This window comes from Pleurodeles waltl, chromosome 9, assembly GCF_031143425.1.
Source record: "Pleurodeles waltl isolate 20211129_DDA chromosome 9, aPleWal1.hap1.20221129, whole genome shotgun sequence".
Taxonomy (NCBI): Eukaryota; Metazoa; Chordata; class Amphibia; order Caudata; family Salamandridae; genus Pleurodeles; species Pleurodeles waltl.
The window spans coordinates 1,175,694,853-1,175,717,803 of record NC_090448.1 but is presented as its reverse complement, the minus strand read 5'-3'; the positions used below and the strand labels follow the sequence as shown (position 1 = coordinate 1,175,717,803).

Here is a 22,951-nt window from a genome sequence, read left to right as displayed (position 1 = left end):
TACAAATGTTCTAGCAAATCCAACTGGATCGACCGGTGCAGTCAGTACTCCACAGGAAGAGAAAATGGGCTGCATTGCTGAAGTGGACTGAGGCATTGTTAAGAACAGTGTCCAAGTGGGGTACGGCAATAATTCTCACATGTCAATATTATAAAATTCTGCGAAGATCTCAACGTACCCCGGCCAATTGCATTGCATCCTCATCACCAGAACTGAATGGTGTCCACGCTGTGTGGGACACTAGAAATTGTTTTTTTCTATGCAGCATTGTTCAAAATTAATTTCATACTGGACTGAAAGAGTTTTCATTAATCCAGACACAACTCTGTCTTAGAAACATAAGTATACTGCAAAACTGGAAGTCGGCATTGATGGTTGATCTCAGTAAAGAGCTAGCCACATCAGCCTGGGGGCCAATAACCAGTGATGTACAAAGTAAAGAAAAACCTTGGGTTTTTGTCAACGTTGATGAAATGGCCATTTACGCAACCTCCTATACACACATCTTTGAACGTCCAAGGGTTAGTGAGTTTCAAAGAGCTAACTCAGAAATAGAACCCTAATCGAAGGTAAGAAAAATAGTGCAGCATCAAACCAAAATTATCTTTTGGGGCAAGGTGAACCAACCACAATGCACAGCACAGGCCACATAAAGTGAATGTGATACACAGCAAGTAGGATGTCTGAGCATCAGCGTATTCTAGACTCGTAGATACCCGCGATGGGCATGTGGAAATACGCATCTCTGAGATCCCACAGTTCTAAAGTCTCTCTGGTGCAGAACTGGGGTGACATCCCGCACAATGGTCATACAGAAATGCTGAACAGGATGCATCAACTGAGTGCCTCAGATCCAGTATGCGGAGAAGTAAAGTGTCCTTCTTCAGACATCTCCCCGCTGGTGTACAAGCACTGGCTCGGGTGCCCTTCTGGAGCAAGGCACTGAGGCGGTCGCGACTGAGTGCTATGTTGGACCGGGTAGTATAGCAACCAGGACAGAAGTAGCAATGGCGTGAGACCTTCTTGTTGTGCCCTTTCAACCTCAGGCGCCAATGTTCCTCCAAGGAAGTTTGTTCCTCAAAAGTGAGCACCTGGGTTTTGTTCTTTTAAAGTACTGGCGGCAAAGAGGTGGAGATTTGCCCATGGGGCTTTGTAGAAATCTTCCCAGTGTCAGGATGGATGAAAAGTCTCTTCTGTCTTGCATCCAGTTCCTCCGCAAGACTTTCGATGATTGGTGTCTCAGAAACATCAGATCTTGATGTCAAAGGCCAGGTAGTGGGCCTTCATTGTTGTTTCAGAACCACCTTAGGACCCAAAGATGGGTGCCAGTGGGCCGTCACAGTTGTGCAGGCATGGTGGTGTTCAGCTCCCTCTCTCAGCGGCCTGTTTGTCTCCAAGGCCTTGGACTGGTGTCGACCGCAGGACAAGGGGACGGTACACCAGACAACAAATGTTTTTGTTAAATGTGTGGGGATTGATGCCCGACTGCCTCTGGTGCAGTGCTCCACTAAGGCATTCCTGTGTGTGGGGCTTACGGACAGCGCTCAGCTCTGGGGTAGTTCTAACACCCACCCTGGGAGAGGGGTTTAGATTTGGCCCCACCGGCGTTGAACTCGAAGGTGGTCCCTCGATCTTCTCCTCTTAAGAGGCACTGGAAGGCACAGTCAGGGGGCTGGGTGTCAGCTTGTGTGCTGGAACCCCAGAGGGCTCTGCCCCTCCTGTCTCCTCCATGAGGGGAACCTGTTCACCGAAAACGTACCACATCTCTGCAGCGGACTACCGATGCATTCACAGATGCACCAAACATCTCTGCCTCCTAAAGAGTAGCACGTTCTTGCACCTAAACGTGGACAGCACTCGCAGGAGGCCTTGTTGTGCTCAGAGGGAAGGAAACGATAGCAAATACACTGGCGGTCGCCCTGGGGGTTTGGGGGGGTGTACTTAGGATGAAAACAGCAGGGGTGATCCATCTCCCTGCATTCCTCCACATCCCTGGAGTTGTGACACGCAAGGGAAGCAGGACCTGGCCGAGTCCGAGATTCTACATGTTCTCGGTGCGGCGCGTCACAGATGATTTTCCCGCCAATTCTGCTCATTCTCTGCGTGTCACAGACCCGGGACGACTGTTCACTTATCTTGAGAGTCGAAGGTTACAAACGGCTATGCCCAAGAAAGGCCCAGCTCAATCTTGAAGCGGTTATAGAAGACGTCCATACCTAAGGATGGGGTCACTGCACATGCGCATTGTAACAGCAAGGGAGGAGTCGCACAACTCCTGTTGACTTAAAGATTCTTCAGTGAAAAACAACTTGTGAAGTCCAAGCCCAGCTTAACATGGCAGACGTATGTGTCTCTACAGCCGCACACACTACGAACATGTTGTTAACAACAGGTGTGCTTCACAGCTGCCCTGTGCCCATCACGAAGGTCATTTTTCCTTATTTCGATCCTGTGCTCGCTTTCCCATCTGCTGGGCAGGCAGAGTCCACGGCCCCAGAAATGTTGGGGAGTAACAATGGACGTAGGAAAGAGACAGCATACAGGGTGTAAACACCCCAAATGAGTGGATGTTAAGAAACCCTTTCTTGCATTCTGCGCACAAGCAGAAAAGCCATGAACTGGGACAGCTGGTGACACCCAGACAGGGGCCAGTGCAGAGGATGAACAGAGGTGCTTGTGCCAGGTCCCCCGAAAGTCACAGGATCTTTAGGAATAACACTTAACAGTCTACCCCCCACCCAGATGGGAAGGATGCAAAGCAACAGTGGCTAAGTAAAGTCTTACAAAGAAAGGGCAATGATTTTTTCATACAACCTTGGATGTCTGTTAGGCACTATGCACAACCCCCCTGCTTAGATCAGGAACCTCAAATAAACTCCATGAAACCAGACAATGAAATGCATTTGGGACTCTTAGGAAACATCCAAAAGAGTTTTGTTTTTACTTGACACCATCAGATGAGGAGTACTGCTTGGAACGAAGGCACACACTGGCGTCCAGAATAAAGGCTCAGGCTGGGTCTCACAGCAGGACAGCTCAGTCAGCTGGCTTTAAGTTGAACTACCGATTTGTATTCATTAGTCCGGACAACACTGGTAGTTCTTCTGGCTACAAGTAAAACGACAGTTCCGGGCAGCAGGCCTGCTGTATCAATAGGCATCGAAGGAAGCTCTGCCTGCTGGGCTCATGGTTCCCAGGACTCTTGGGGGCTCCTGGGGGTACCGCAGTGCGTGGCTGCGCTCGAGTCATCTCACAGGTACGGCTTCCTTCCCCTGGGTGCACCTCGGCCTCGCTCATTCCTCTTCTGGGCCTGTGGGATTCCATCAATGCTCCTGCCCCGAACTATTAGACTGCCACATTTCAAGATGACAATCCCAGATCGCACACCCCAAAGCTCACACATGCTCGGAGGCTCAGGAAAATGCTGACTGGAGGCTTCAATCTGCAGGCTTTTCTCCTGGCACAAAGTGCACAGCGTCAGAAAATCCACACTCGCCTCTGTCACCAGTAGCAAGGAAACCAGAGCGAAGTGACAAGGCCCCAGACACAAACATGACACGGTGGCACCTCTGAGGCCATTCATCAGGCTAATGGTAAGGCTTCCTCGTAAGACATCCTCTCCTGCTTCCAGCAATGGAACATGCCTGACTTGTTTCATGGACATGCATGGTCAGCTGCCATGGATCAGAGGCTCACATTCGAGGTACGGGTTAGACTCTCACAGCAATGTGGGGGGTCCTGTGGACAACGGGAGCCTGTAGTGCTGCGCAGGGTGAGCCAGGAGGGGTATTCTAGCTTGGACAGGGGGAGCCTGTAGTGCTGCGCAGGGCGGGCCAGGAGGGGTATTCTAGCCTGGACAGGGGGAGCCTGTAGTGCTGCGCAGGGTGAGTCAGGAGGGGTATTCTAGCCTGTAGTGCTGCGCGGGGTGAGCCAGGAGGGGTATTCTAGCTTGGACAGGGGGAGCCTGTAGTGCTGCGCAGGGCGGGCCAGGAGGGTATTCTAGCCTGGATAGGGGGAGCCTGTAGTGCTGCGCAGGGTGAGCCAGGAGGGGTATTCTAGCCTGTAGTGCTGCGCGGGGTGAGCCAGGAGGGGTGTTCTAGCCTGGACAGGGGGAGCCTGTAGTGCTGCACGGGGTGAGCCAGGAGGGGTGTTCTAGCCTGGACAGGGGGAGCCTGTAGTACTGTACAGGGTGAGCCAAGACAACAGGAGCCTGGAGTCACGATGTCTGGCCACGTTTGGTGTCTGCACAGAGTCTGGTCATGTTTACAGCCTCTTTCAGTGCCTGACCATATCTGGGCCTCTCCCACCGCCGGCTGGGCCACATCCAGACACCCACAGCAGAGCCTCAGACTAGGTTTATAGTCCCTCCCACGATGTCTGGCCACGTTTAGTGTCTACACAGAGCCTGGTAATGTTTACAGCCTCTTTCAGTGCCTGACCCTGTCTGGGCCTCTCCCACCGCCGGCTGGGCCACATCCAGACACACACAGCGGATCTTCAGACTAGGTTTACAGCCCCTCTCATGATGTCTGGCCACGTTTGGTGTCTGCACAGAGTCTGGTCATGTTACAGCCTCTTTCAGTGCCTGACCCTCTCTGGGCCTCTCCCACCGCCGGCCTGGCACATCCAGACACGCACAGCGGAGGCTCAGACTAGGTTTATAGTCCCTCTCACGATGTCTGGCCACGTTTGGTGTCTGCACAGAGTCTGGTCATGTTACAGCCTCTTTCAGTGCCTGACCCTCTCTGGGCCTCTCCCACCGCCGGCCTGGCACATCCAGACACCCACAGCGGAGGCTCAGACTAGGTTTATAGTCCCTCTCACGATGTCTGGCCACGTTTGGTGTCTGCACAGAGTCTGGTCATGTTACAGCCTCTTTCAGTGCCTGACCCTCTTTGGGCCTCTCCCACCGGCCGCTCAGGCTAGGAAGCCCCGCACCTCCTCTCGGACAAGGCCTCTCCGAGGAAGTGTGCACACTGGGCGTGATGTCACTGGAGAGCATTCCTGAGCACAAGCATGTACCGACAAGGCCCTCTGCAGATGCCTCATGCAGCAAACATCCACAGGGGAGACTCCTTCCTGATTCATGAACAGTCACAGCTGGACCCAGCAGAACAGAGACAGGCACTGCCTGGCAGCAGCCGGGACATGACGCCGCCCCCTGCTGTCTGCAGGCCCCCCAAAGAGCCCTCGGAGTGGGATGCAGCACCCCACATCTGGAAACTCGAGCGAAGGCAACAAGGTGTGGGTTGGACTCAGAGCTCCCCGGACACCCCTGCCCTGTTCTACCGCTCCTTACTGCACCCCCAGTCCCCCCCCCAATCACTGCCGCCCACAGTCCCAGGGCCCCCACCCAAGAAGCCCTCGGTTCTCTCGGCATAGCTTGGGCCAGTATAAACAGGCATCAGCCTCTGTGGCCACAGGGACTGACAGTGCTGACTTGAACTTCATGCCAATCACATAGCGCCGAGCAGGCCTCGGGGAACTCCGACTCCCACAGCGCTTCACAGTCCAAAGAGGATCCAAGCACCACTCTAAGGCCGGAGGGCGATGCCAGCCGCACGCTAAGACTGCAGATGCCTTCTGTGAGGGATGCTTAGGCCCAACTACAATACAGATGCTTTTGTGTTGGGGGAGGTGGGGGGCGGGCTCAGCCCTATAGCCCAGCCCACCCAGGAGAGGCACGGAGTGATGGGTGCTGGGGCTGATGGTTCAGTCCCCCTCAGAAGCCGTGTCCACTGCTAGGCATGGCCCAGCCCACCCGGGAGAGGCACAGAGTGCTGGGTGCTGGGGCGGATGGTTCAGTCCCCCTCAGAAGCCGTGTCCACTGCTAGGCATGGCCCAGCCCACCCGGGAGAGGCACAGAGTGCTGGGTGCTGGAGCTGATGGTTCAGTCCCCCTCAGAAGCCGTGTCCACTGCTAGGCATGGCCCAGCCCACCCGGGAGAGGCACAGAGTGCTGGGTGCTGGAGCTGATGGTTCAGTCCCCCTCAGAAGCCGTGTCCACTGCTAGGCATGGCCCAGCCCACCCGGGAGAGGCACAGAGTGCTGGGTGCTGGAGCTGATGGTTCAGTCCCCCTCAGAAGCCGTGTCCACTGCTAGGCATGGCCCAGCCCACCCGGGAGAGGCACAGAGGGATGGGTGCTGGGGCTGATGGTTCAGTCCCCCTCAGAAGCCGTGTCCACTGCTAGGCATGGCCCAGCCCACCCGGGAGAGGCACAGAGGGATGGGTGCTGGGGCTGATGGTTCAGTCCCCCTCAGAAGCCGTGTCCACTGCTAGGCATGGCCCAGCCCACCCGGGAGAGGCACAGAGGGATGGGTGCTGGGGCTGATGGTTCAGTCCCCCTCAGAAGCCGTGTGCACTGCTAGGCATGGCCCAGCCCACCCGGGAGAGGCACAGAGTGATGGGTGCTGGGCTGATGGTTCAGCCCATTTGGGGCAGCTCTCGCTTGGAGCAGCTCTTCAGAGGGGTTGGGGCCGCGACCCCATAAGAGAATTTCAACACTACGTATATTTTGTGTGGAAATGCCTGCTCCCAACTCAAGAGTTTCCTGAGCTGGAAGGGAGATGAGTGGACACCACGCAACCGGGACAAAATATTTCAGTTTCACAAAATGAAACAGATAAAGGAAGGGCAGAAGAGGCAACTCCTGAAAAACAGGGTTGGAGCGAGCTTTCAATAGTCATTAAAAATAAAATGTGGCAAAAATGGAGGTTCTCCAGCTTGGAGCTCTTCAGCCGAATAACAACTCACCAGCGTGTGACAGTTTTGTGGTGCACCTTGCAGCTGGAAAGGGAGCTGTGCTATCCTTCGCTGACCAAGACCACAAGGGCCCCTCGGTTTGGACCCCGGATCTGCTCACGTTACTGTCGTTACTTCAACCCCACTCACAGCGCCGTGAAGCTGAGGCCTATTTAGAGTGCTGTGAAGTGAGTACTCCCATGTGGGCGCTAGGGGAGAGACTATGTAGGCTGTAACTCCTCCGGATCCAAGCAAAGGTATCACACAATCTGTCGCTCTTACAAAACGCGCAGAAAAAACGAAGGACTGATATCCAGTCGCCGTAAAATGACGGATAGCAATCTGAGTTAACCTTTTAAACCAAGTTGTAGAATACCGTGGCATTGTGAATGTTATTTATGCTCTTTCAATATCAAGTCTAATAGACCTTTTAATTGTGTAATGTTTTAAGCAATAAGCTGTGGCAGCTGCAAAAAGACACTAATGCATGCTACGGTTTTTAATAACTATGCATAATAAATTTAGACACTAAAAACACTCTCACAAGGTTACACACCGACAGCATGCAGAGTAATATCACAGACTCGGTTACTCTCAAGGAGCCACAGACCGACCGCAGACAATCTGTGGCTCTAACTGGGTTTCAGACTGACAGCGCAGACAATCTCTCACTTTCACAGGGTTACGGACTGACAGCGCAGACAATCTCTCACTTTCATAGGGTTACAGACTGACAGCGCAGACAATCTCTCACTTTCACAGGGTTACGGACTGACAGCGCAGACATGCCACTTTCGCACGGTTAAGGACTTACAGTGCAGACAATATGTGGCTCTACTGGGTTTCAGACTGACAGCGCAGACAATCGGTCATGTTCACAGGGTTACTGACTGACAGCACAGACAATATGTCACTTTCACAGGGTTACAGACTGACAGCGCAGACAATCTCTCACTTTCACAGGGTTACAGACTGACAGCGCAGTCAATCTCTCACTTTCACAGGGTTACAGACTGACAGCGCAGACAATCTCTCACTTTCACAGGGTTACAGACTGACAGCGCAGACAATCTCTCACTTTCACAAGGTTACAGACTGACAGCGCAGTCAATCTCTCACTTTCACAGGGTTACGGACTGACAGCGCAGACATGCCACTTTCGCACAGTTAAGGACTTACAGTGCAGACAATATGTGGCTCTACTGGGTTTCAGACTGACAGTGCAGACAATCGGTCATGTTCACAGGGTTACTGACAGTGCAGACAATCGGTCATGTTCACAGGGTTACTGACTGACAGCACAGACAATATGTCACTTTCACAGGGTTTCAGACTGACAGCACAGACAATCGGTCATGTTCACAGGGTTACTGACTGACAGCACAGACAATATGTCACTTTCACAGGGTTACAGACTGACAGCGCAGACAATCTCTCACTTTCACAGGGTTACAGACTGACAGCGCAGACAATCTCTCACTTTCACAAGGTTACAGACTGACAGCGCAGTCAATCTCTCACTTTCACAGGGTTACGGACTGACAGCGCAGACATGTCACTTTCGCACGGTTAAGGACTTACAGTGCAGACAATATGTGGCTCTACTGGGTTTCAGACTGACAGTGCAGACAATCAGTCATGTTCACAGGGTTACTGACAGTGCAGACAATCGGTCATGTTCACAGGGTTACTGACTGACAGCACAGACAATATGTCACTTTCACAGGGTTTCAGACTGACAGCACAGACAATCGGTCATGTTCACAAGGTTACTGACTGACAGCACAGACAATATGTCACTTTCACAGGGTTACGGACCGCAGACAATATGTGGCACTAACTGGGTTATGGATAATTTGTCACTTTCACGGGGTTACAGACTGACAGCACAGACAGCGTCACTTTCACAGGGTTACAGACTGACAGCGCAGACAGTGTCACTTTCACAGGGCTACAAACTGACAGCGCAGACAGTGTCACTTTCACAGGGCTACAAACTGACAGCGCAGACAGTGTCACTTTCACAGGGCTACAAACTGACAGCGCAGACAGTGTCACTTTCGCGCGGTTAAGGGCTGACAGTGTAGACAATCTGTGGCTGTAACTGGGTTACAGACTGACAGCGCAGACAATATGTCACTTCTGCACGGCTAAGGACTGACACAGACTGACAGCGCAGACCATCTGTGGCTGTAACTGGGTTACAGACTGACAGCGCAGACAATATGTCACTTCTGCACGGCTAAGGACTGACAGCGCAGACAATCTGTGGCTGTAACTAGGTTACAGACTGACAGCAAAAAGCTAAGTCACTTTCACAGGGTTACGGCCTGACAGCGCAAACAATCTGTCACTCTCACATGGCTCCACAATGAAGTACAAACAACCAGACACAGCCCCAGGGACTGTGAACATCCTGTTGCTGTGTTGCAAAGAGGCCAACATAGACCATGGGAGGGCCAGAGCACAGTTGCATGGGATCAATGTATGCACTGAGACTATAAAGGGGAATCTAATACATGGTCAGCAGTTATTCTGAAAATGTGGCGTGGATCTGAACCTTTCGGACATGCGATGGGCAACCGTTCATTACACTGATCAAACTCAGTAATTCTAATGAGATTCGACTGACACCCCGGTGGCCTCGAAGAGTGGAAGTCGCCTCTGATACCTGCCTTCTAGAGGGGACACAGCTTAGTCTCGAATACCAATCCGGTGAATGTCAAAGGCATCCTGTCCCTGGTGGGTACACAGGGACATTAGTGCCTGCGGCTGGTGTGAGACTAACTTCACGCATCCTGTCACCGGTGGGTACACAGTGACATTAGTGCCTGCGGCTGGTGTTGTGAGACTAACTTCAGGCATCCTGTCCCTGGTGGGTACACAGGGACATTAGTGCCTGCGGCTGGTGTGACACTAACTTCACGCATCCTGTCACCGGTGGGTACACAGGGACATTAGTCCCTGCGGCTGGTGTGAGACTAACTTCAGGCATCCTGTCCCTGGTGGGTACACAGTGACATTAGTGCCTGCGGCTGGTGTTGTGAGACTAACTTCAGGCATCCTGTCACCGGTGGGTACACAGGGACATTACTGCCTGCGGCTGGTGTGAGACTAACTTCAGGCATCCTGTCACCGGTGGGTACACAGGGACATTAGTGCCTGCGGCTGGTGTTGTGAGACTAACTTCAGGCATCCTGTCACCGGTGGGTACACAGGGACATTAGTGCCTGCGGCTGGTGTTGTGAGACTAACTTCAGGCATCCTGTCCCTGGTGGGTACACAGGGACATTAGTGCCTGCGGCTGGTGTGAGACTAACTTCAGGCAACCTGTCACTGGTGGGTACTGAGTGACATTAGTGCCTGCGGCTGGTGTTGTGAGACTAACTTCAGGCATCCTGTCCCTGGTGGGTACACAGGGACATTAGTGCCTGCGGCTGGTGTGAGACTAACTTCAGGCATCCTGTCCCTGGTGGGTACACAGGGACATTAGTGCCTGCGGCTGGTGTGAGACTAACTTCAGGCATCCTGTCACTGGTGGGTACTGAGTGACATTAGTGCCTGCGGCTGGTGTTGTGAGACTAACTTCAGGCATCCTGTCCCTGGTGGGTACACAGGGACATTAGTGCCTGCGGCTGGTGTGAGACTAACTTCAGGCATCCTGTCCCTGGTGGGTACTGAGTGACATCAATGTCGGCTGTTTGTGGTGCAAGACTGACGTCAAAGATATCTTGCCACTAGAGTGACATCAGTGCCTGCTGTTGGTGTTGTAAGACTAATTTCATACATCTTGTCACGGGGGGGCTACAGAGTGACACAGAATCTGCTGTTAATGATGAAAGGCTGATGTCGAAGACATTCTATTGCTGGTGGGCTACAGAATTAAATCAGTGCCTGCTGCTGGTGTTGCAAGACTGAAGTCAGACATCCTGCCTTTCTCACAAGATTACAGAGAAATAGCACAGAGTCGGTTACAGACTGACAACACAGGCAATCTGTCATTCGCGCAGTTATGAACTGACATGACAGAATCCGTCATTCTCACATGTTACCCTCTGACATCACAGGCAGCGTCCCTCTCGCAGCCTTAAAGATTTCAGACTGACATCAAGGGCAATCAGTTACTTTCCCAAGATTGCCGGCCAATCACAAAATCTGGCACTCTCGCAGGGTAACAAACTGACATCACAGAGAATATGTCACTCTTGCAGACTGACAAACTCACTCAATCACTCTCCCAAGGTGTTGCGAGATTGACATCCAGTCACTGGAGGGCTACCCAGGACCGTTTGGTGAAACAGAAGAAGAGGAATCCCCACAGACAGACTCATGAATTGCTGCACTTCCGTATGCTGGGTGGGACACACTGGAGGACTTCAAAGGGTGCTCTTTGATTCAGAGCAAGATCAGAAGGAAAGGGCCTGAGCACATCTCAGAAAGGAGATGGGGCAGTAAGAAAATCATAAAGAGTCAGGCTGGAAGCCCTGGGCTAACCTTTTGATACACATATCACTGTGGTTGATATCCAGGTATGGACTCAGGTCATTCCCACAGCCTGCGCTGTGGGGCTACCGGCTTTGGAGACACTCCTGCTATGATAGACTGCTTTCTGGATTAGGAGTGGGCATTTCAAAAGCAAGCAGACTCCCAATGTGAAATTCAAAGACTCTGACTCAAAATCACGTTTAGTGTCTGGAATTGAACTATAAGCGTGTGAGAAAAGACCTCTTTGGCATGGTTATCTTCCACTTTTTGCCTGGTGTGTGATGTAGCCTAGATGTTGTTAGTGCCAAAGGTCCCTGCTAACCAGGTTTCCTGGGCCAGATCTCTTTTTCTAAACTGCTGTGATATAGTGGCAGCTAAAGGTGTTGCCAATTGTGCCAATGCAAGTCCCTAGTAAATGGTATCCAGGTACCCAGGGCATGGGTTGCTGAGGGTAGGCCCCAGAGGGCAGCAGCACTGATTGTGTCACCCCCTATGTCCATGCATCCAGATGCACCCAGTCCTACCATTGTGGGCTGAGTGCTCTGGTGCAAACTTAAAACATAAACTCGACATGACACACTGCCTGTATGCCCTGTCTACTATACACAAATACACTATGGGTACACCACCACTCCGGCAGGCCTCCCAGCCATAAGACAGGGTGTACTATACCATATGTGAGGGCACAGCCGCATGAGCAATATGCCCCCACTTGGTCCTTGCCAAACCTGGGAATTAGTGAGTCAACAGAGCAACCATTTTAATACATGTGCTGGGCACTGGTCAATACAAGCTTCACAGCTACATGATGGCCACTCTGATACCAACACCTACGGTGTTGCATGCAAGACTGATACTCCATTTCATTTTCCTCCATCTTGGGTCGAAGGAAAATAGCCAATCAGGTGCATGGAAGGGACCTCTACCAACAGAACGTGGTCACTTAGTGGGTGTTGCCACCCTAAGGTAGATGACCCATTGGTCACTACCAGGTTCCCCTTAAAAACAACCACTAAATACAGTATTACATGGGCATCCCTAGACCAAGAAATCAGATTAGACAGACAGAAGACCAGCATCAAGAAGATCCCAGGCAAGAGAACTGTGGACCTGCTGCACCAAGAAAAAGCGCCAAATCCTGCCTGCTGCACCCAGACCCCGACAATTGCTGCTGAGGAGCTGCTGGACAACTGGAAAACTCTAAAGAATCCCAGTGAACCTTCAGGCTTTGCAAATGATCAGTGAACTCCCTCCAGAGTGGAGGTACCATTCTAAATCCACAAGGAACCAACAAGCCAGTGAGGTCCACTTCACTGACCGGATGCCAACTCCAGAACCGGATGCCGCAGCCAGACCAAATTTCACACCAACAACCGCAATGACAAACCCTGCCAGTGTGCCAAGTTTGGTGGCACTGCACCCTTCAGGGGCTGAATCGCACCAATACTCTGGTCACCTGACTTCAAGAAAAACATCCCACCCTGGACTGAAAAAGGACCAGAAGGAAGCCCCAGTCGAGGAACTTCAGAAACACTAATGTGAGACTGACGTTAGAGATATCTATGACTGATGTAATTACAGAGAAGTATCACAGAGCGGAGTTATGACGGCATGACACTGACAATGCTGGTGGGATAGGAAAATGATATCACAGTATGCCACTAGTACATTGAGACGCACATTACAGACATTTTTGACTGTGCTGGGGGGGTTAAACAGCGCGATCACAGTCAGTCGATAGTGGTATGAAACAGAAGTTACAGACATTCCTGACTGTGGTGGAGTAATGTAGTAATTTCATAGTGTGTCTCTGGTGGTGCGAGACTAGTCTCAGAGTGAAAACACAGTCTGTCGTTGCTGTTGTAAAACTGATGACAGTGACTATGGACTGTGATGGAGTCACTGACTTGTATTACCATCTGTCAATGAGGAGTCAACCAGCATCAGAGTGTCTGTAGGGTACACCATGCAAATTCCTTCTCTACTTACAGGCTCACATAGATAATACTCTATATGATGGGTCTCCAACAAGTAGCTTTCCAACATCCTTGAAGTAGTGTTTTAAAGTGAAGCATAGGTCAGTACAACATTCAGAGGGTTTATGCACAAGACAGCAGGCCCATAAGGTGGCAGCCAACCAAACCAATAGCAGGAACTCGTGCTAACATACAAACACATGCTACACACAGTATGTTAGTCTATGAGGTGTACCGCTTGACCATCTGTATCCACTCTCAATCTAGCAAAGTCACAAGGAGACTGGCCATGTAGTAGGCCTCACTCTAAAAGTCACACTATGTGTGAGCAAGGGACCAGAAAATAAGAAAGCCAGCAGCAGTCAGAACGGGATCATCTACGTGCGGGCCAGCAAAAGCCAGAGAGAATGGGTACAAGTTGATTGCATGGTCAGCCCTGGTCACGAGCTGGGATCCACTTCCGAGCCTCACTGTCCATGCATCTGTGTATCAGTGGACCACCAAAAGCGTATGTGGGGCCCCATCACACAGAATTAATTTGAGGAACACGTGTGCCCGTTCCTCCTGTCACAGTAGTAGCCCTATCATAATAATTTTCTTTCTAGACACACTTTGGGCATTCTTGGTCTAGTTGTGCATAGTGACATCCATCATTTCCACACAGTGAGCATAACTGGCTCAATCTTGGCCACTCCTGGCATAATAATGGCCATGACTAACATATTTTGAGCTTCCTGGCTGTTATGATGTCCAGACTTGGCACAGTGATGCCTCTAGTATACAGATGAGCCTTATTGGCATTTTAGAGGCATCACTGGTTTTACTGCGGGCATCTGTTGCATGCGATTGTAAAGCCTGTACATTTCAAGTAGATTCTGTCCTTGTGAAGGGAGTACTTGATGAAAATGACAAGCTGATTTTTATGGACTGTGTGTTAACTTAAAATGAAAGCTAGTACAAAAATGATGCTTCTTTCAGAAAAAAAATTGGGGAATTTAGCCTATGTGATTAAAATAGAAAGGTAAACATAAAAATATGCTTATCTTCAGAAACTGCCAATGAAGATAAATGGGTGCACTTGCAAAACATATTTCAAGCTGATAGCTGAATGGTAAATTAAGCTCAGTTGGGGAGACTTACTGTTGTGGCTTTGTCCTTTGTGCCAAAAGGTGTGTGCTACTTTGGCTATTTCATTTGTAAATGGAGGTGTTTCATATTGATAACAGTTTCCCAACATTTTTGCTGGTAACCCCATCTGAAATGATTGGGCGGTCACTACTGTAATAAGGTTAAATGTATTAGTAGCTCAGAGTGATTTACTGACCTAGAGCAGACGAAGCTCTCAGAATAGAAAAAGTTGGAAATTCCTGCTCTACACAGATGAAAGAGTGAGGACACGGCAGTGCAGATCTATTTGGAGATAAGAGGAACGTTACGGGCGAGATCGCCAAGGCATGAGGCCAGACCTGCGCCAAGGTGGGCCACTTCTGGGTTTCTGCACGAGAAGAAGATTTCTGGACCAGGGTAGGGCTTCATCAAGAAGGACAGAGGCTAGGAGCTCACCCGGATTGTTCATCGCAATAGCGGCCCACAATGCTGCAGCACTCCAGACAAGAGGATCAAACAGGGGCACAAGCTCACAGATTAAGAGAACATTCTTTGAGATAGTGTTGGGACGGTAAGTCTTCTGCAGGACTCTGAAGAGCGTACTCCAGAATTTCACCCACGTTTGTGTAATTATTTTAATAAAGTGCACAATAAAATTATAGCATTATCAGGACATAAACCCCTCCAGCACTGAATAGAAGTTTTAAAACATGTTTAACATGCTCCAAGTTTGCTGTTATGGTCTACCTGTTCTCATGGTGAGACACACTATAGTTCTACACCCTAACAGAGGTACAAAATACTTTCCTTCAATGGCCGTGATGGCATCCAGGTGCTGCTCAAACCCTCTAGCTCCGACCTAATGTAATGATACAACCAATGAACGTATGCTTATAGCAACCATTTGCAAGGCCAATATTCTAGTGGGAGCTGCCAGCCTTTCGTCTTTGCCAATGCTTGCTTGGTCTTGTAAAACTTTAATTTGGGCAAGTTGTGAGGACCATGTAAGTATACAGAAAGATAGTAGCTACAAGCAAAAGTATTTTTGGCTTCAAAAAGCACATAATGCCATAGTTTTCCCAGGCACTTAGGGGAACAAGCTTGTTTGTGGATGCACTCTTTAAGAAAGACTCAAATTCCCTCCATCACAGTGAAGTCAGCCAATGGCTGAAGTGGGCAACCCCCTGCTCCATGCTGAAGTGGGTGGAAGAAACATATGAACGACAACAACAAATCAATGCATGAAGAGTGCAGGCTAAAGGTATCATTAAATATATTACAGGTACAATTTTAGTAAACTCACATGGTGTTGGCTAACACCAGACCTAAAAATAATTATAAGTATTTAATAAGTGTTTTTACTCAGAAGCAGATTAATACAGAGCAGAGCACGTGAGAATGCGCACTATCATTGTTTGAAATCAAACTTCTCCGACCTGAGCTAGCAAACAGCTTCTGGCTGAAAACACCTCTGGACTGCTTTTGATTTTCTAAAAAGTTACAGAAAGCCATTGCCTTCGGCGCTCAGTGACAGGTTGGCTGCCCAAAAGGCCACTCTAGGCTGCTTGTTCTCCCATCTAATGTGCAACGTAGACAGACACTTACAGACTCCAAGCAACCACACTCCTTTCGTTATTACACAGTAGTCAAAGGCTTAAGAATCACTAAGCGCTGTGAATCATTACTCGTGAATGTACTCAAAGGAGACACAGTTTGAGAGAAAGTTCTCGAAGGCATGGGTGAAGGTACCGCAATCAGACCGTGCTGCTAGGGCATACTAGTGGCAGTACAACGCTAGACAAATCTTTGTTAGCATAACAATATCCATTACACATATTAAAGCAACTACAAAGTGCCTACAAGTAACACAGCAAATTCAAGTGAACTAAAGTTAAACTAGAGCCAAACTGGTTTAGAACCCTTCATGAAAAAGTCACTATATTACCGAAAATAAAAGTAATGGAGTTCCCTTGTCCCAGTGTACAGAAAGATGAGACCGAGACCACGTACTCCACCGCCCCCCACAGTAGCGCCTGATTTTGACATTTTATTCTTCCAAAAACAGTCTACAAAATGTATCATAAACAAACGTACGATTGGTGTTTAATCCCAAAATCCACTGATGATTGCCGCCTAGCATGGGAAGATTTGGCACCAACCACCGAGGTCTTCACGTTCATGTCAAGGAGTGCACCTACCAACACGGTTTAATAATACCAGGACCTCTCAATAGGTAACACAGGCATCTGGTTCATATGGGCTATAGGACACTGATTTACTTAAGAAGACAAAATTAGAATACTCATTTCAGCAGCTACTCAATCTTAAGCATGGTGTGAACTGATGAAAATGAAAATTTGCAACTATTTTCAAACATTCATCCAAAACTTAAAAGACCAAAGACTGAACGTATACAGCTACAAAGCATGTAATCCTTGTTGAGTGCCTAGATTCAGTCTTATTTAATAATCAAAGAGGTACATGTTGGAGGCATGCTGTGTTCCAGTTCCCTGCCCGAAGCACAGAGGGGAAAAAAAAACATATTGTGCTGTACCTTAAAAGAAAATTCCTATATTTGCAGCCTGGTGTCGTGGTCCATGGGGCAGAGATATGGCTTCTTCTGTGGCATCCTAAGTAGAACATATCCATACAGTTGGTTAATACACATGTAAATACTCTTTACCATAGTAATACTCAGACATCGTGTCGTTAAGGGGTAGTTTATAAAATAAAATTAAAAAAAAAAACATACAAATATAAGGATGAGGGGTGACCAACCAAATGTTGCAGCATGGGCTGCAGAGGAATTAGTGATAAACTGTAATTGAGAGATCACCCTACTCCAGCCAGCCAACATAGCACAAGCCCCAATCTCAGTAGTGCACCCTCCCCCCCCAGCCCCCACAAAGAGTGCCAGGAGGCCCGTCAACATCAGATGCCACGGAGGTCCCATCAATCTTCTCAGGACAGCCCTAGGCCCCACCCCCTCTGCTGCCTGACTGGCCTGCTCTGTATCCACCCAAAGCAGCAGCTGCAGGTGGGATGGGGCTTGGGCACTCAACGGTGGATGGTCGCAGCCGTAGGCATGCAGTACTACTAGTCAGTTACATTACAGTGCACTGCACCCCGCATGCGGGTATCTATACTGAATATCACGCACTCAGTTACAAACCAGAGATGCTGCAGGACTGGATACAAGTTCACACAGCTAGCACACAGTGCAGTGCAGATGGGAGGTAGAAGCCCATCAGTATTATGTAGATAGGTTTGTGGTTCGTGGGCTTCGTTGATGGGTCTCTCACATGTCACTGACATGTTGCTTCTGCCCACGACAGATTAGGACACGGGCTGTGGGTCAGTCCATTTCTTAGCTTTTAGTGACTGGGCAAATACTGAGCACTCTGCATGCATAGGCCTAAAAACAGCTCCTTTCTCTCCAGTCCCAAAGTTGATTCAAAAGGCGCTTAAAAATATATTTTGCTTTCTTAAAACAACCGCTATTTATTTCGCCTGTAGTTAGTATGCCTGCACTTTAGAGGAGATTAAATGTCCCTTTCTTTTTTAAAGTTGTTGCTCTAAAGTGTACTGAGTGACATTGTAATATTGTAGCCGTTTGCAATTGCAGTGGTTGAGTAGGTCTTTATTCATATCTCCTTCATGAATATGAAACTGAGTAGGTTTAAAAAAATATATTTCACTAGTAAACCAGCCACGTTTCTTACACTTCAAATTATTATTTCGAGCATATGGCAGAAAATTTTTGGTGGCAGCAAGTATTTCTTTTGTGGTTTATTCTTGCAAAAAAAGAAAAAGAAATGTAACTATTGCACCAGCTTGCCCATACAAACAATTTGGCTTTGCCAATACTTGTTTAACTTACAAGCAGATGCCATACAAATTAAAAAGGAAAACATTAGCAATAAAAATAAACGTAATAAGAATTTACTGATGAAGATGTTTTCCTAGTGATGTTTATAAACAACAAGCCTTTCAGTTGGGACATGCAGAATTATTTGTGAACGCGAGTACAGAAAATGAACACCTAACCAATTATTTGAATTCCAGGCAGCAACAATATCAAAATGTGACTTTAACGCTTTTTTTTTAAATAAAAAAAGACAAAACAAATTGCCAGCTTCGAAGGATAATACAAAAAAGAATTAAAATGCATGCTCCGTTCCAGCTTTGCCCCTGACGAAAAAGGAACTATTTTTAGGTGGATGTAAATAATGTGCAAAGGCGCTGTGTATTCAATCAGAGTGAAGGCCACCGATAGTAATGTGAGTGACAACTTAAAAGACCAATGGATGAAGACCACTGACCAAAACCACCACCATGGATGTACATTATGTGTGATTTTTAGTTAAGAACCATAGTCTGGCAAGACAGTTACAGCTGTCTCAAAGGCCAGACATAAAAAGGGGATTTAATGGTTCTTCATATCCAACGAGACATTACAACCTCAAGAGCCACAGATAACTTTCTTGTCTTCAGAAAACTACTCAAGAGTTGACTCTTTCCTTCATAACCACCATATTCAAACAACAACTATGAACTGCATAAGCCTATGCTGATAAATATTTTTTTCAGATTATGTGTATATTTCTAATTATGTATAGTTTCTTTAGAAAATATGTATTGCTACTATGTCATAACAATAAAATACACACACACACTTTAAACCTGTTTGACTAAGTATATTTTACCCATGGTTCTAATTATGTATTGTATGTGCATGTGTGTGTGTATATGTATATAGGTTGCTTCTGTGCTTGGCATGTTCGTGGGTCATTGCATGGCTCTTTGGTGGGTTCTTATACTAGATATCTATGAATTCCTGCTTTCATCTTTTCACACTTATCTACTCATCATCATATGTCATGTCTCTATCAAACTATCCTCCATTCTCACTCTGACTCATCCCAAATCCTTTCCACTACTTTCATCTCCTAAATAACTCTGCTTAAGCTCTTCCCTCCGCTTCCACATCTAACTCACCAAACCTCACTCTACTACCGTGACCTCCCACACAACCCTACTAAATCCTCCCGCATTTATCTCACCCTGCTACTATGCTCTCCCTAACCCTTCAACATACTCTTCCCTCCTCCACCCCCCTTTACTCACCCCAAGCCTTTGGGTTGAGTAAATTAAGGATATACTCCCAATTAACACTTCTAGATTTCTTTCCTCCTCCACCCCTCCATTACTCCAGTCAATCTAACTAACAAACCTCATATCCGTGGCTCAAATTAACTCATAATAATACTAAAACTGTACTCATTATTTCCCGATACTAATCCATCACTAATTCTTGTTGGGTTCCAGAGTAGTGTGCTACTCACCGAAAAGCGCTTCGACGCCTCGTCAGGGGTAGTAAGCGCTATATAAATATGATTACAATACAAAACAAGGTAATCAATGCCTGACTACCTATGTGCTGCCCTTTAGGCAAACAAGTAAACGGCATAGCAATCTTGAGTTGTGGTAGGTACAAAGCCCTTGGGCCACAAGCTCCTGACTGACGTTTAAGCAGAAGCAAAGCCCCATTCTCAAGCTGTGTTTGGAACACAGGCTTGGGGGCTGAAACCAGACCCATACGTGAAAAGAAGGTGGGGTGCAGCCAACCCTCATCTTCTGCTCTGCTGGGGACTAGCACTTGAGCTACTAAGGCCAATCCAAAACTGTGCTATGTGCGGAGACATGGAAGAGGGTGAGTTAGCCTAGCTCCTCCCTGCATCCTGCGGAGCATGGCACAGGGCCGACTGTAGAGGGATAAGAAACCCAGTAGATGCATAGATTCACATCATAGGGGCAGCATGGCACTGTGTGGCAGTGGCTGATAAGTCCAATCATTAGCCAACCCTGCAGGCCAGCTAGGCACAGTGCAAGAGAGGTTAAGACACGTACCAATGCTGGAGTCATGGAGAGATCTGGGGTTGACCAGACATGTACACCATTTGGGAAACAGCCCCCATCCAACCCTAAAGAGGAGGGTGGAACTCTGATCCAAACAATTAAAGTTAACATTGTTCATTAATTCTAATAAAATGTATAAAATTGCAATGATATCTAAAACTGAATAAAATAAACTATAAAAATTCTCCTTGCTCCAACAGTATAAACTTAAGTTATAGTTAGGTACACATAAAATTCACCACTGTAATAAGAACTTGGCACTGCAATTGACAGCTAAACTGATCAGTATTTAATTTGGTTCTCTCACATATGTAAATAAACTAAACTAAACAAGTAGGCAGATATTTCATGTTTTTATAAAACAACACTACATATATGGCTACCTTAACAGCACCCAGAGCAAAAAAAACAGATTTTTCTATTGCGTGAGGCTTCATTAATAGGTGATTTCCATAAAATTTTCCGTATGTCCGATTCAGGGAGAGAAATTGAGAGCAGGTGCAATTAATAAAATCCTTTTATGTTATATATATATTATTATTATTATTATTATATTTTTTTTTTTTTTTAACTGACTCATCCTAATCCTGGCCTGGCACAAACCACAGGCATTTTACCGTATAAAACATTTTATAGTTTTTAAATAGCCAATAAAGCGACCTTTCGATCTTTTATGCAACAGTAGTTACAAAAAGGTGATAGTAATTTATAAATGTGAATATCATTGACAGGCAATATCATATTCCGTATTCATTAGCAAATCAATTTTTCTATCTAGATTGTACTTTTTAAATAAAGAAAAATAAGAATTAGATTTGCAACTATGAATTGTTCATTATTAAAGATTTAACATTTAACTCAGAGAAGTACAGCGGGAACTCTATAGCCTGACAACACCCCTGCAGAATGACGGGGACAGTAGTAGCCCAGGCACATACAATGGCCTGTCTGCTGGAGTTGAGGACCAGTGAAGGGAGCGGAGGCCAGACATTTATAAGAGTGCGACTATACCTCGGGGAGCACCAAGACCCGCCCCTGCAGAGCTGCATAAGCAGCTCCATGTGCTACAAAGCATAGGTGCACAGTGGATAGGTCCTGCACAAACAATTTCTGGTGACACCGCAAAGGAGCCACTCAGCCTTGCACAGAGGTGGGAGGTCGAACAGGTAAGACCTACCCCTGCAGAGGTGAAGTGGCAGAGCCGCGTCACCACTCAGCCTTGCACAGAGTGGACGGAGACAGGAAGCCTAGGCCCTGCTATGGCAGATACCTGAGGATACAGGAAGGGAGCCACTCAGACTTATACATCAGCATTAAAGTTGCCACCAATGTGAGAGAAGCCTGGACAGCAGAGCCCTGCCCCCCAAGAACTGCAGAGGGCAGAGTCAAGGAGCAACTCGCCCATTCAAAGCAGAGGAAGGAAGCAGACAAAGAAGCCCCGCCCCCGCGGATCTGAAGCAGCAGCAAAGGAGGTTTCACAAGAGTGGGAGGAGTTAGCAGGGTGGTGGAGGCTACACTGACAAGTCCCCGGTGCTGTGGAGACAGCAAAGGGGGGGACCTGTCACAGCAGAGTGGGAGGAGCCTGCGCAGACAAGCCCCGCCCCACAGATCAGTGGAGACAGCAAGCACCATAGCAGCAGAGTGGGAGGAGCCTGGGCAAGTAGGTCCCACCCCCAACAGATCAGTATAGACACAGTGGGAGGAGCCTGGACAGACAGGCCCCGAGTGGGAGGGGCCTAAGCAAACAAGCCCCGCCCCCGCGGACCTGTGGGGGCGGGGCCACGGCTGATTCGCCCACTCACAGCTGCGGGGCAGCTCCGCCCCGCTGAGCAGGAAGAGGGGCCCTGCGGCCAGGTGAGGGGCCCCGCGCCCGGGGGGGGGGCAGGAGGCGCAGAGGGGCCTGTACCCACAGGGGAAGCGCTCCGGAGGGGGCCACGGGGCGGGGCCACGGCTGGGGGGCGGACACTGAGTTATGGGGGGGGCACCGGGCGGAGCCTGGACCCCTGAAACCCCCCCCAGACCTGTCCGACCGGGGTGCAGCTCCCCCCCCCCCCCGGCCGCGGCGCCCCGGAAGCGCACGCCCGGCCTCGGGGTGAGCCTACTCACCAGCAGCGGTCCCGCGCGCGGGTGTCCGGGGTCTTCCGGCTGCTCAGGCCCGGCGCACTCCGACCGACGGGCAGGCCCCCTCCCGGACGCCGCTTCCAGGGATGACGTCACCAGGCCCGCCCATCGCGGGGGCGGGGCGTGCAGCAGCTACACGCAGCGCCGCGGGGGGCTAAACTCCGCAAGTCCCCGCAGCCAATCAACGTCTGGCGGCGCTCCTCCGCCAATCCGCGAGGGAAGCGGAGGCTGCGAAATACCACGGCCAATGCCCAGCCGCGAAGCTCTTCTCATCCAATGCCGTGAGCACAGCCGCGCTCACCAATCCCAGCTCCGATATTGTTTGACAATTATTTAATTTCCTCTTTGATTGGCTGGAAGCACCTGGCCGCCTCAAGCACCGACTTTACTTGACGCCGTAGTTAGTACGTCAGGTAAGGTGTCGTAACCGAGAGCGGGCTACCCTTTGGAAACAACGGACAGATTCGCGGAAGTAGCCAGAATCGGGCTCTGCGAAGCTTTCTTTCACATAGCGAGTTTCTTCGAAACCACCGTGCGCCGCAAAGGGTGGCGCGCGTGGCTCCGGTGTTGTGGTCGCGTGACCTTGCTGCGGCCAGAGCGTG

General features: G+C 49.0%; 1 protein-coding gene across 2 annotated transcripts in view; it reads right to left on the bottom strand.

The window, feature by feature from the left end:
• ARHGAP5 (Rho GTPase activating protein 5) overlaps positions 1 to 22,641 on the bottom strand; it is a 259,051-nt gene extending 236,410 nt beyond the window's left edge. Inside the window, exons 1-2 of one of the 2 annotated variants that reach the window (XM_069209095.1) lie at positions 22,335 to 22,641; positions 16,864 to 16,939 (exon numbers count right to left, since the gene is read on the bottom strand). The gene's annotated coding sequence lies outside the window, so the exon portion shown is untranslated. The remainder of the gene's footprint in view (positions 1 to 16,863; positions 16,940 to 22,334) is intronic. The other variant, XM_069209096.1, reaches the window with a different exon arrangement.
• Positions 22,642 to 22,951: the final 310 nt, after the last annotated feature.